Here is a 13,728-nt window from a genome sequence, read left to right as displayed (position 1 = left end):
TGTAAGTATTCATAGTCCAATTAGAGAAAAACAACAACAAAAAATTAGAGTGAGAGGGTCTCAATTTAGGATCCATGTTTTATGTCTACATTTCATAGGTCTTTGAAACATTTTAATTTGGTGTGTGTGCAAATTTGACATTTATGGATTGGTTTATGTCTAGCTCCCCATGAGACCATGAACTCCTTGAGGACTGGAACCAGGTCCATTTTTGCTTTACTATTACTCTGTAGTACTTAATGGGCATTGTCGAGTGAACAAACTACTAAATGTTAGTGTGATGAATCTGACATTATCTTTAGGATCAAGTCCAAATTCTTTACCAAGGCGCCTTCATTCCTCAATCTACTGTTTGAGCGAAGCCCCATAACTCCCTTCTCATTTCATTATAAACAGGCCTGAGGATAAATTTGGCTCACTCTGCTTTCCTCCCTTGGGACATCTCCCATCTCAGATCCTTCTACCCCTCCCCTCATTGTTTACTGACTTCTTTCCCATCCTTCTTTATTTTTTTAAAGATTTATTTATTTGAGAGAGAGTGAGTGAGAGAGAGAGCAGGAGCAAGGGGAGGGGCAGAGGGAGAAGCAGCCTCCCCGCTGAGCAGGGAGCCTGATGTGGGGCTTTATCCCAAGACCCTGGAATCACGACCTGAGCCAAAGGTAGATTCTTAACTGACCAAGCCACTGAGGCACCCCTCCCAACGTTCTTTAAACTCTCAACTCAAATCCCATCTCTGTGAAGCATGTGTTTGAGTTCCTCAGGAAGAAGACTCTGAGAGGAGGGTGGGAATGTGAGGAGATGATTACGGGGTGCTGTTGAGATCAGCACCTGTAGAATGTAAGGAAAGCAAGCAGACTGGGTAAAGAAAAAGTTGGGCTGCAATAAAATCTCAACGAAGGCCACAGCCAACCCAAAGAGCTCTGAAGCTGAGGTGGCCTTTCAGGGTTGCCTCTCGTTGAAATGAGTAGGGCCTTTTTAAAAAAAAGACATATTTATTATTTGAGGGGTAGAGGAGAGAGAGCACATGCATGTGCACATGCAAGAGGGGGGAGCGGCAGGGGGAGAGAGAGAGAGGAGAGAATCTCAAGCAAACTACTGCTGAGAGCCTGATGTGGGTGGGACTCAATGCAGGGCTCAATCCCAAAACCCTGAGATCATGACCTAAGCCAAAATCCAGAGTCGGTGGCTTAACCGACTGAGCCATCTAGGCACCCTAAAGTGGGCTTTTAAATTCCTGCATTAGCAGGTCACTGATGCAAACTGCCTCTGGAAAGGGGTGGGGTCTCGGATGAGAAGACCTCTCAGCAGCTACAGAAATAAATCCTTCAGTCCTTCAGGGGGTATGGCCACAGCACACAGCACTCTCACTTCACCAATATTCTCAAGTTTTATCACTCATCAAAATCATCCAGAGGGCCCCAATGCTAGAATTTTTGATTTAGTAGATCTGGAGTAGGACCTGAGAATTCGCATTCCAGAAGTCTCCAGATGATGTTGAAGCCCCTGCGCTGCAGACCACACTTTGAGGACCACCACAGAACACACTGTGATCACATAAAGCCTCAACTCATTAATTTCTGACATTTACATTGCTCTTACCGCTTGCTGCCTTGTGCTGTATAATTTGGGTGTATCATCTTTTCCTGAGTCTCACCCTCTTGAGATTGCAAAATCGACATGTCATGTTATGGTTTATGTTTGTTATGGACTGAATATTTGCATCCCCTCAAAATTCATAAATCAAAGCCTTAACTCCCAATGTGATGGTATTACTTCCCATGGGAGGTAATTAGATTTAGATAAGGTCATGAGAGTGGGGCCCTCACGATGGGATCAGTGCCCTTCTAAGAAGAGGAGGAGATACCTCTGTCTATCTGTGGTGTCTCTCTGTCTCTCTTTTTCTCCACAAGCACACGTCAAGGAAAGGCAAGGTGAACACACAGGCAGAAGACAGCTGTTTCTAAGCCAGGGAGAGAGGCTCACCAGACACTGAACCAGCCAGCTACTTGATCTTGGACCACTCGGACTCCAGAACTTCAAGAAATAAGTATCTATTGCTTAAGCCATCCAGTCTATGGTGTTTTGTCATAGCATCCCAAGCTCACTAAGACCATGTTCTTCCTGAAAGTACATGGAAAGCCACTAGCAGAGTTGGAGCAAAGTGGGGACATGACCACATCTATATTTCTAAACGAAAAGGCTAGAGTGGGAAGAACTGATTCGATTTGGAGGACAGAGGTTTGTCAGAGAGGATCCAGGGACACCGATTAGGAGATTTATGGTAATCGGAGGGAGATGTGATGTAGGTAGAGAGAAATAGCCTGACAGGTGAGTTTTTAGAAGGTAGTAGTACCAAGCCCCGCAGATGGACTAGATGCGGGAGATGAGAGAGAGGGAGAGGTCAAGAATGACGCTGTGGTTTCTGGCATGTGCACCTGGACGTACTGAGGCACGTTTCCTGACCACTGGGAGAGCATCAGTGTGTAGGACACACGGTCTCAGATACAGGGCTTTGACGCATTGTGGGGAGGGGGTACTTATTCTCAAAAGTATAAAATTAAACATGCTTTAAAAAATTAACTCATTAACTTGCTTCATTTTTCTTCTTCTTCCTCCAAACCTGATTTTTCCAGGGGTAAGGAGACGTAAGTGATTTGGCTTTTGTCTTCAGGAATGCTTCTTTGAATATTTGACCATCAAAAACCAGTTTCAAGTCTCATAAGAGAACATCTTGTTCTGAACTGGCTGTACCCAAAAAAAAAAAAAAAAAAAAAAAGTGACAAAGAACATCACATGGGCTGGCATTGTTGCCAGAATATCAGCATCTTACCAAATTTGTTCTCCCATCTCAGTTACAAGTCCTAGGCAGTCTAGGAATGAGAGAAAAAGGAGAACAAAAGGAAGGGAGACAGAAAGCAGAATATGATCAGCGTAGATAACCGGGTTTAGTTCAAGCAAACCTCCTACGATGAAGCAGAGGTGTTTAAAATAATGATACATTTGGGAGACTAAAGGCATTTTGGTTTTTCTAAAGGAATGTTTTTTCCTGTTTAAATCACATTTTATTATTTTTTCCACTCAAATCAGTCTGTATTACTATGATTATTTTTGTAACGTATATCTTTAAATGGTTTTAATATATAATATTTTAATATCTAATATCTTGTGGAATAAATTTTAACATGACAAGATGGCAGAAAAGAAATGTGCCTTCACTATTCATCTCAAATACACAGGTAACATTCTGCAGTACTTTTAAAATCTAGGCTTATTTATCCCTTTTTCTCGTTTTATCCTTCGAGATACAATTGATGTATAACATTGTGTAAATTCAATGTGTACAATTGTGTTAACGTGAAAGATGTTTATAACATGTTATATATTACAATATGATCATCACCCTAGTGTTGCCTAACACCTCCATCAAGTCACATGATTACCACTTCTATTTTGTAGTGAGAATATTTAAGATCTAGTTTCTTAGCAACTTTGAAATACACAATACAGTATTGTCGATGATAACCCCAATGCTGTGCATGAGATCCCCAAAACGTATTCATCTTTTAACCTTAAGCTTTAACCTTTAAGATTTAGGAGTCTCTTTCTCATCCTGCTATGAACAAATATATAGCTTTTCTCTTCTATTTTTTTTATTACGATAACAGATACAGATAGGTTTTAAAATTTCAAAAAATCAAGAGACTTATAAGGCTACAAGCAACGGGGATTTTTTTTGGAAACTATTATTTGAAATAGTTTAAGGTACAACAAGCATTCCTTAAGCATTTGTCACCAGGCAGAGATCAAATGGATTCATTAACCTTTTTTCCCTTTAAAAAGACTATCTCTTTACCAACACACCTTTTTTTTTGTGTGGCTCCCTAGGCACGTTGTCCACCCCCCCACTGCCACAAAAATATCAAAGGTGATGACAAATGCTATTCACACTCTTTTTTTTTAACTAAGAAGAAATTCAGTTGGAATTCTCCAATTGCAGTTTAAGTTGATTTGTTTATAAATAGTGTCACTCTGAGGACGTACAAGGCAATCAGGCAATCAGTAATAATTTATCCTTTGTCACAAAACCAACTCGGTTATGAGTGTTGCAGACATTCTGGGACACAAAAGTTTCAATCTCCAAGTTTAAATTGCAAAACCCAAGTCCAGGAACACCTGGGTGGCTCAGTGGTTGAGCATCTGCCTTCAGTTGAGGGCATGATCCCAGGGTCCTGGGATCAAGTCCTACATCGGGCTCCCTGTGGGGAGCCTGCTTCTCCCTCTGCCTATGTCTCTGCCTCTCTCTGGGTCTCTCATGAATAGATAAAGAAAATCTTTAATTAAAAAAACCTACAGGTCCCAACAAAGAAATCACATGCCACGGATAACCAAGAGGCCACATACCATCAAGAAGCTGCTAGCAGGTTGACTTTAGTTCCCTTCCCACACATGTCCAAACCTCAGGTCATTTAGCCAAGATTTCTGAAGCGCTCACTGCATACCAGCTATTGTTCGGGTGCTTCGATACTACAGTGAGCTTTCTGTTGCTTTAGTTTTGTTCTGATGTTATTAAATAATCTCTACACCCAAAATGGGACCCAAACTAAGAACCCTGAGATCAAGAGTCGCATGCTTTACTGTCTGAGCCAGCCAGGAGCCCCACTGTTGTTTTTTCAAAGCTACCAAAAAGCAAACGCTACTCTTTAATTTCATGAAGCTGGTTTTACCTTGGTTTTTACTTCACCCAGGAATCCCCATCACAGAATTCCAGAGTGGAAGGTTCTTTGAAGATTGTGAAATGAGGGGCGCCTGGGTGGCTAAGTCAGTGGAGCACCCAGTCCTTGGTTTCAGCTCCAGGCAGGATCTCAGGGTCCTGGGATCCAGCCCCATGTCAGGGTTCTGCACTCACCCAGGAGTCTGCTTCAGATTCGCTCTCTCTCTCTCTCCCTTTGCCCTTCCTCCCACTCACACTAGGCTCTCTCTCTCTCTCTCTCTCTCTCAAATAAATCTTTTAAAAATTATAAAATGAGAAGTCTACAACAGGGCTATGTGAAGGGAGGCACATACATTTTTTTCTGTCTCACCTTTCTCCCAAATGATTTTATATCATTCCAGAATGATGAGTCAAGAAATAGAGCCTAATGTAGAAGCAGCATCCGTCACTCAGTAACAGGGCCACCAGATGGATAGATCAGTGACTTCCAGGAGCAACTGTCCTAATCTAAAGCCTCCAGGCAGAATTTTCCTGATCACCCTCTTCTCCTTCTTCCTACAGCAAAGCTCAAATAACTGAAGCTCTTGTTTTACAGATAATGCAACTACAGCTCCTAAGGGGCTCAAGGCTCAGGGGGTGAGAACGGGGAAAAGTATCTAACCCCAGGCACCATTTTAGCCCTAGTTACTCAAGTCTTCTTGGGGAGGGCTTGGAAAAGAGCCATTTTTTACAATCTCCCCCAAGTACTTCTAACTCAACAAGCCAGGTGAGGCCCAGGGACCCACTCTGAGGACATGAGATGGGGGAGGGCGATGGGTGAGAGGAGCCTGGAGAGATTAGTTAGCATGTAAGATTCCTGACCTTCAGACTGATTTTTTAATTTCTCAGGGGCACATGACGTCTGAAGCATCCCCAAACAAGCCATACTTAGGAAAAGTCAGAATTATTAACTCAGAGCATTTGGATCACCAAACCACTAGGAGAAAAATAACATGGTAGTTAGAAGCCATTAAGAGGTCACTATGGATTACAGGCAGGGGTGGGGAGTAGAAGAATTTACTCCTGAAAACTGATTTCATTAAGTCACTTTTTGCAGACCAGAGTCATTTGCCACCAAGATTGGACCAATTAGCATACTCCAGGGTGTATTTCAGCAATGGACAACCAGGAATGCTCTAGTGCTGAGGCCAGACGAAGAACCCCTTGATTTCATTCATCTTGCCTGCCAACTATTCCTGAATCCTACAGATGAATTTCCTCTATGCTGAACTACCTTGGTTGTTCTCAGATTCATTTTAGGATTAAAAAACAAAAAAACTGGAAAGTTGCAAATTCACTGTGCGTGGGAATATAAACTGGTACAGCTTTTTTTTTTTAAAAAGCTGTCAATCAATATCCACCACAATTTAAAATAGCCATGTGCTTTGATCCAGGATTTAGACTCCCAGGAATTTATCCTCGAGAAATATCTGCAGAAATTGGCAAAGATGTACATAAGTGCAAACAGGTTTATCGAAATATTTTTAAACAATGAAAACCAAAAATAACCCAAATGCTCAATAGTGAAATGCTTAAATAAATTAATTCAGCTATTTTAAAAAGAGTTAGACCTATATAGTATTTTCCTGAAGTGTATAAAATAAATGAATAGTGCTTATAGTATGATTCTATTTTGTTTTATAAAAACCAAATACAAGTTGTATATACTGTGCCTGATTTTTCTCTCTGTGTGTGTATATATATATATATATAATTCATATATGAATTGTCCATGTTCAATATATATCAACATTTTACATGTGTAATATATGATTGTAAAGGCAAAGAAAAAGCCTGGAAAGATATAGTAACTAGTTGATAGTAGTTGGTACCTGTTGGCACGGGGCTTAGGAGACCATAACTTACAAAATGAAGGGCTTCTAAGGATACTTTGTGTATTTTTTAGAGTTTCTAGGTTTACTCTATGCATTTTACTATTCTTTTAATTTGAAAAATAATAGTTAAGAATTTTCTAATGAAATTATGGATAGTCACTAATAACATAATTGTTAACAAAGGTAGTAGAAATTCAGAAAATAATCAGAGTAAAAAAAAATAAAGATCGTTCCAAAGCCTCTTCTCCCTTCTGCAGGTGACATTCATCATCTCCATCTCCTCTAAAAAGCTAGCGATTGGGGCACCTGGCTGGCTCAGTCAGTGGCATGTGTGACTCTTAGCCTCAGGATTATAAATTCGAGCCCTATGTTGGGTATAGAGATTACTTTTAAAAATGTTTTTAATTAAAAAAATAAAAAGCTAGAGACTAGAATGGACAAATACTTTAGAATAATTTTTTCCTGGGCAGCCCGGGTGGCTCAGTGGCTTAGCGCCACCTTCGGTCCAGGGTGTGGTTCTGGAGATGGGGGATCGAGTCCCACGTCAGGCTCCCTGCATGCAATGGAGCCTGCTTCTCCCTCTGCCTGTGTCTGTGCCTCTCTCTCTCTCTCTCTCTCTCTCTCTCTGTCTCTGTCTCTCATGAATAAATAAATAAAATTTTTTAAAAAGAATATTTTTTTCCTATGGAAAAGAGATTTGCACTCCCCTTTCCATCCCCTCTTCCTAGACTTCCCAAATCCAGAGTACCCCTAAACAAAAAGTTCTCCACCTCTAGAGAGCATTTGTACAAAAAACAGCAAAAACCAAAAAAAGTCTGACCACTAGAGGGGGAACATTACACATGAAACCAGTGTAAATTGCCACTTCCCATAAAAACATTCCCACAGATGGAGGTACACGGCTGGCTCCTAAAGCAGTTGTCCAAAGCTAACAGCCCACAAGTAATAATCAATGTAATTCAGTCCTTGGCTTGCCTAATATGTCCCAGAGCAAAAGGTTCTGTTAATAAATAAAAAATTACAAATGTGAATGTGGTTCCCATATTAGTGAGGTTTTCTTCCCTCCCCACAAAACTGAGTATTTACAAATGTTCTGGAACAGAGGCAAATGTTGAGTTGGAAAGTGCCCTGAAACTGCATCCAGTTTTCAGCCCAGCAGCAGAGTGAGTGAGAAACTCAAGCCTAGTCTCACAAGGACCAGGGTATTTAATCTTATCAAGGAAGCTTCTCCTGCTTTTTCACGGTGCTATTCAACAAGCCTGGTGCGGGACACTGTTCCTTTCATTCTTCACACATGATCTCAGTGGTCATTATCAGCTGTATTCCTTTCATGGATTTGAACGTGGTACAAATGAGCTGATAACTTTTCATCATTATGTCCAGAGGATCGGTGTTTCCCATACACCCGGCCTCCCCCACCCATGCCACCTCCAAATCCACTTCTTTATGGATACATAATCATTTAATAAAAAGAAATAGCATACTGGGGGAGGGGAAGATGTGATGAAAACATGCCTTTTGAAAATGTGTAGCCTCAACCTCGGATATCTCATTACCACATGGAGGATGATTACTGCATCAACCTTCAAAGTTCAGAATGGACATAAAACAGGTCAAATGTCTACATGCAGATAACCCTATTCTGACTATGTTAGACCTTCCTGCCTAGAATTCGACCTTTTCTAGAAGTACTTCCACTTAATTTTCAAAATCTAAGACAAATACGTTCAGTAACTTGCCCAAAGTCAAAATACTAGCAAGTGGTAGGACAAGAATTTAAACCGAGACAGTCTGGCTCCAGAGTCTGTGTTCTTAACCACGAATCCGTTCCACCTTCCTGCTCCTGGCCTTTCTTCTCCTTGAGGCTATCTCCTGCCCCAGGAAGCTCCCCTCCTCACTCCTCCCCTCCCCACCCAAACTTACAATAAAACCACGGATTTAATGGTACGATGGCGAGAGCGTCTCAAAACTGCTATGAGCCCTGGTTCTGCCCCAAGCAGCTGTGTCGCCCCAGCACCTTTCAAAACACTGTGAGTCCCGTTTCCTAAGTGCACACTGGAAATACTAACCAAAAATAACTGGTCCCTCCCAAGATTGCCTGCAGGTTAAATTAGACCATGTACAGAAAGCACCAAGCACAGTGCCCAACTAAGGAGTGACTAAAATTGTTGGCTGGAAGACAAACCAGCCAAGTAAAGAGGCAAAACAATCACAATTTATGGCAAAATGAAGACAAAATCCACCAGGAGAAAGTGAGCTGCTTCATGAAAGTAAAACTTTGATCTCTCTCACTGGCTTCACAATGTAACCGCCATCTGAGGGAGCAGGTATGGGTGACATGCAGGGTCCCACTACCATGTCACCCTAAGTAGAGGCTGCAATAGTGGAGGGGATTTTACACTACGCGCACCTAAACTTGTGAGGTCCTTTTGGGGATTCCTATATCAAAGTGATTCCAAGTATGAGACTATTTGAGATAGTTCACACACAGAATTGTCTTTCAAAGGACGGGAGTCCATATATCACCTCTGCATTTCATAGATCTTCCAAGATGAACAGAAGTGCTCCTTAACAGTTATTTTTTTAAAGATTTTATTTATTTATTCATGGAGACAGAGAAAGAGAGGGGGAGCAGAGAAACAAGCAGAGAGAGAAGCAGGCTCCATGCAGGGAGCCCGATGTGGGACTCAATCCCAGGATTCCAGGATCAAGCCCTGAGCTGAAGGCAGATGCCTAACCACTGAGCCACCCAGGGATCCCGCTCCTTAACGGTTAATTTCACTTTCTCTTGTGGTCATTTAAACTCAATTCTTGACTGTTTTCAAAAGAGATGGAGAGGGCTGGTCATTATTCTCAAACTCGCACACTATCGGACCTTGTTTTTCTCCTAGACCAGCAGCTCCTAAACTTTTTGCTCTCAGGACCCTTTGACATACCTACAAATTATTGAAGACCCCAGAGAGAAGCTTTCATAATGTAGGTTATATCTAAAGACATTTAGCATATTAAAAATTAAGACTAGGACTTTTTTTAAAAGATTTTATTTATTTATTCATGATAGACACAGACAGAGAGAGAGAGAGAGAGAGAGAGAGAGAGAGAGAGGCAGAGACACAGGCAGAGGGAGAAGCAGGCTCCATGCCGGGAACCCAACGCGGGCCTCGATCCCAGGACTCCAGGATCACACCCTGGGCCAAAGGCAGGCACTAAACCACTGAGCCACCCAGGGATCCCCTAGACTAGGACATTTTTAAAACATAAAAGTATATAAGCTTATATTCTATGTAGGCTCTGGAAAATCCCACCATACACTCATGAAATCATGAGAATAAAAAGACAAATAACATTTTAATAGTATTATGAGAATAGTTTTGACTCAACCCCCTGGAAGGGAGCTGGAGATCTCCGGGGGCCGCAGGCCACATCTGGAGACTTGCCCACTTCACTAATGCCTCTGAGTGCTGTGTGCCAAACCCTCAACTATTTTTTGTACATCATATTGATTTCTAAGTCTAATAATTTATGAAGTGAGAATCTAGGTCCTGGACCAATAATCTCAGAGAAGGATTAAATGAGAAAGAAGAATTTCAACGACTAAGCAGAATTTCCTGAATAATCATCTAAAACTGAAATGTAAATTGTTTTCTCTAGCATTGAAAACACCACAGAAATGTTCATAGGCTGAGGAACATGTTGTGGGCCAATGGACTGCCCTTCTTTTTCTGTGTTCCTTTTTAATTACTATTATTTTGTTTTTTTTTTTGTTTTTTTTTTAAAGAAAAAGAGAGCACGTGTGTGTGCAAGCGTGGGGATGGGTAGGGGCAGAGGGAGAGGGAGAGAATCCCAAGCAGGATCCGCCTGACAGGGAGCTGGATGCCAGGCTCGATCCGACCACTCTGAGATCACGATCCAAACTGAAATCAAGAGTCAGACGCTTAACTGACTGAGCCACCCACAGTCCCTACTGTTTTAAATACTGTTAAGAATTAATTATGGTATCATATGATACCCAAGAATGATATTTGCATCGGCATTAAACCAAGCAGTTTCTTTGTGTGGTGGATTCAAGAGAAAAAGCTTAAGAATTATACAATTTATGTAGCAATAACTGGATCCTCTTTAATGAGAACTTTATGGGACAGATGGACCACGTAATATTGAGTATTTTCAAATTCAAGTTTTTTTTTTTTAAGATGTTATTTATTTATTCATGAGAGACACACACACACACAGAGAGAGAGGCAGAGACACAGGCAGAGGGAGAAGCAGGCTCCATGCAGGGAACCGACGTAGAACTCGATCCTGGGACTCAGGATCACGCCCTGGGCTGAAGGCAGCGCTAAACCGCTGAGCCACCCAGGTTGCCCCAAATTCAAGTATTAACAGAAATTTGGGGATCAATCATGCGAGCCCTCCCCCCCTTTTTTTTTTTCAATGTTTGAGATAGAGGTTTCACGCTTTTTTATTCAGTCTCTTTGTTCTTTCTTACTGCTGGCCCATCATGCTCCTATTGGCAGTAACCCCTGGGGACCAGAACCATCTGCCAGTACCTTCTTGCTCCTCCACCTTTAATAATCATATTGATAATAGGAGCAAGTACCTAGTAAACACTTACTCAAATACTTTGTGCTAAACTTCATTTTTGCATCATTCCGTATCTTTCCACAATCCCAAGCGGTAAGGTACTCTTACTATTCCCATTTTACCTGAGAGGACATTGCTTGCCTTTAGGTCGCACAGTTAAGTATGTAGTGGGGTATGGTTACGATCCCAGATGATTTATTCCAATGTTCTCCTCACATGATGCTAAACTGGCCTTTTAAAGACAGTAATTGAAGAAATTAAAGGGACATCCTTCCATGTCACTTAAAAGTAATAAATACAATTTTATTTAGAGTGTCTAGAGCAGAGCAAAGTTGTAGCCTTCAAAAAAGCAACCACAAAGGGCCCTTCCTCATTAGCAGGTGAACCTTTTATCAGTGCCACCTGACAAGGCTCGGCTTATCTCTTTTCCTGATAGTCTGTTAGCTGGTTTCACTTTCCCCTAAGCGTTGATTCAGAGCTTTTAACGTTACCCTGTTGAGGTGCCAAACTGACATGTTGGAAAAGAGTTGCTCTGATCAGTCTTCCATTTCCTCAGCAAAGAAAACAGGAGTTTGTCAAACGTGGTCCAAACTGGGAAGCAGGAGAGCAATCTTATCTGACCTTCAATTATTCTGAAATGGAATCACCTTCTTGCCTGACAACTGTGACTGATTCCAAAGGCCTAACCAGGCTTCTCATAATGATGACTTTGGTGTCAGTTAACATTAGGGGCAGATTAGAATCTGAGCTGAAAAATTCTACCCCTTAGCACTGATCCCCTCAACTTTCTGATCCTAAATAGGACAAGTTGCAGAAAAGAGTGTTTCTCACTTTATAGCCTACTTGAATATGATCTGTAATGAATTTGCTTAATCATAAAATTAAACTCCCGCTCTCATGGTCTAAACACCAGAGTCAAAGGAAGGAAGAAGTTCTGGCCCGCTGCCAAGGCTCCACGTGAGGCTCTTGGAGTTAATAATTTCCATGGTGTTTCAAGCATTTGACACAACAAAGGCCAGCTTTCACTAATAGCACAACCGATGCCAGCAAATCCATAAATACGAGGTCTGTTCTAGGGTAGTCTGTATTATACAGACTTAAGTTTCAATAAATGAAATGAAAACCAAAGGCAAGAAAGAAACATTTCTGCTATTCTCAGATAGGAATCTGCAAACTTCAGTAATAAGTGCTTAAGCTAATGGGAACAGACCGTCAGGGGCACATGATTTCAGGCGGGAGGGGTGGGGATGGAGGAGAGAGTCTCATGAGGTACCATGTCCTTGGGCCAAGCCACTGCCCTTTCTCACACTTAGACATTTCCAACTGGCACGGGAGCAGTATTTTTCAGATAGAAATACATAGGGTAACTGGGTGACGGGCATTAAGGAGGGCCCGTGATGAGATGAGCACTCGGTGTTAATACTATATTTTGACAAACTGAATTTAAAATGATTTTTAAGGGGGATCCCTGGATGGCTCAGCGGTTTGGCGCCTGCCTTTGGCCCAGGGCGCGATCCTGGAGTCCCGAGATCGAGTCCCGCGTCGGGCTCCCGGCATGGAGCCTGCTTCTCCCTCCTCCTGTGTCTCTGCCTCTATGTCTATCATGAATAAATAAATAAATCTTTAAAAAAAATAAAAAAATAAAATGATTTTTTAAAAAAGAAATACACGAGATTTTGTGTTCCATGAAATGAATCAAATTTTCATAATCTAGATTGAAAAGTGGCATCCCCACTCCCGGGTCAAATCTGGCATTGGAAATAATTTATTAGGTCTTCGCTGTTTGTGTGGTTTTTTTGTTTTTGTTTTTGTTTTTTTTCATCTGAATTGGCTGGCAACATAATTTAAAAAAGACTTCACATGAAAATGCAGGTATCCAGCTACCCTCAGAAACTGGACAACTGAGCCACTCGGGACTCCTATGTCTTTAGAAAGGGCATCACTCACACTCAGCCTGCATCTTGCCTGGCTCTGTTCCCATGACAGCCCTGCTCTGTACCTCCTGTTTTCCTCCAAAGAGCCAACCTGTAGGTTAACTCCCTTATGAGAAATATTGCCAATGGTAGGGCTAGTATTTGTTAGGAGGAAGAAATGCTTGCAAAATACCATGTAAAAAATAAATAAATCCCACCCCGGTCTCTTTTATGAACTTCCTGAAGTCTCAGAAAACATATTTCCATGTGTTTTTAAAAATATTCCTTTCACGGGCAGCCCCAGTGGCGCAGCGGTTTAGCGCCACCTGCAGCCCCGGGGTGTGATCCTGGAGACCCGGGATCGAATCCCACGTCGGGCTCCCCGCATGGAGCCTGCTTCTCTCTCTGCCTGTGTCTCTGCCTCTTTCGCTCTCTCTGAATAAATAAATAAATAAGTAAATAAATCTTTAAAAAAATATTCCTTTCACTGTCAACTACGACTTTTACCATATGCAACAAATGATTCTATGTGTAACTTGAAAACATGATCTATTCTGAAAAAGTGATTAGCAAGAGGACTAGATCTCTGAGATACTCACGGATCATAGGCCTGCTGCCTCATTTTATGTCAACAACAGAATTCTTG

Source organism: Canis lupus, chromosome 19, assembly GCF_048164855.1.
Source record: "Canis lupus baileyi chromosome 19, mCanLup2.hap1, whole genome shotgun sequence".
Taxonomy (NCBI): domain Eukaryota; kingdom Metazoa; phylum Chordata; class Mammalia; order Carnivora; family Canidae; genus Canis; species Canis lupus.
Note: the sequence above shows the minus strand (reverse complement) of the source record.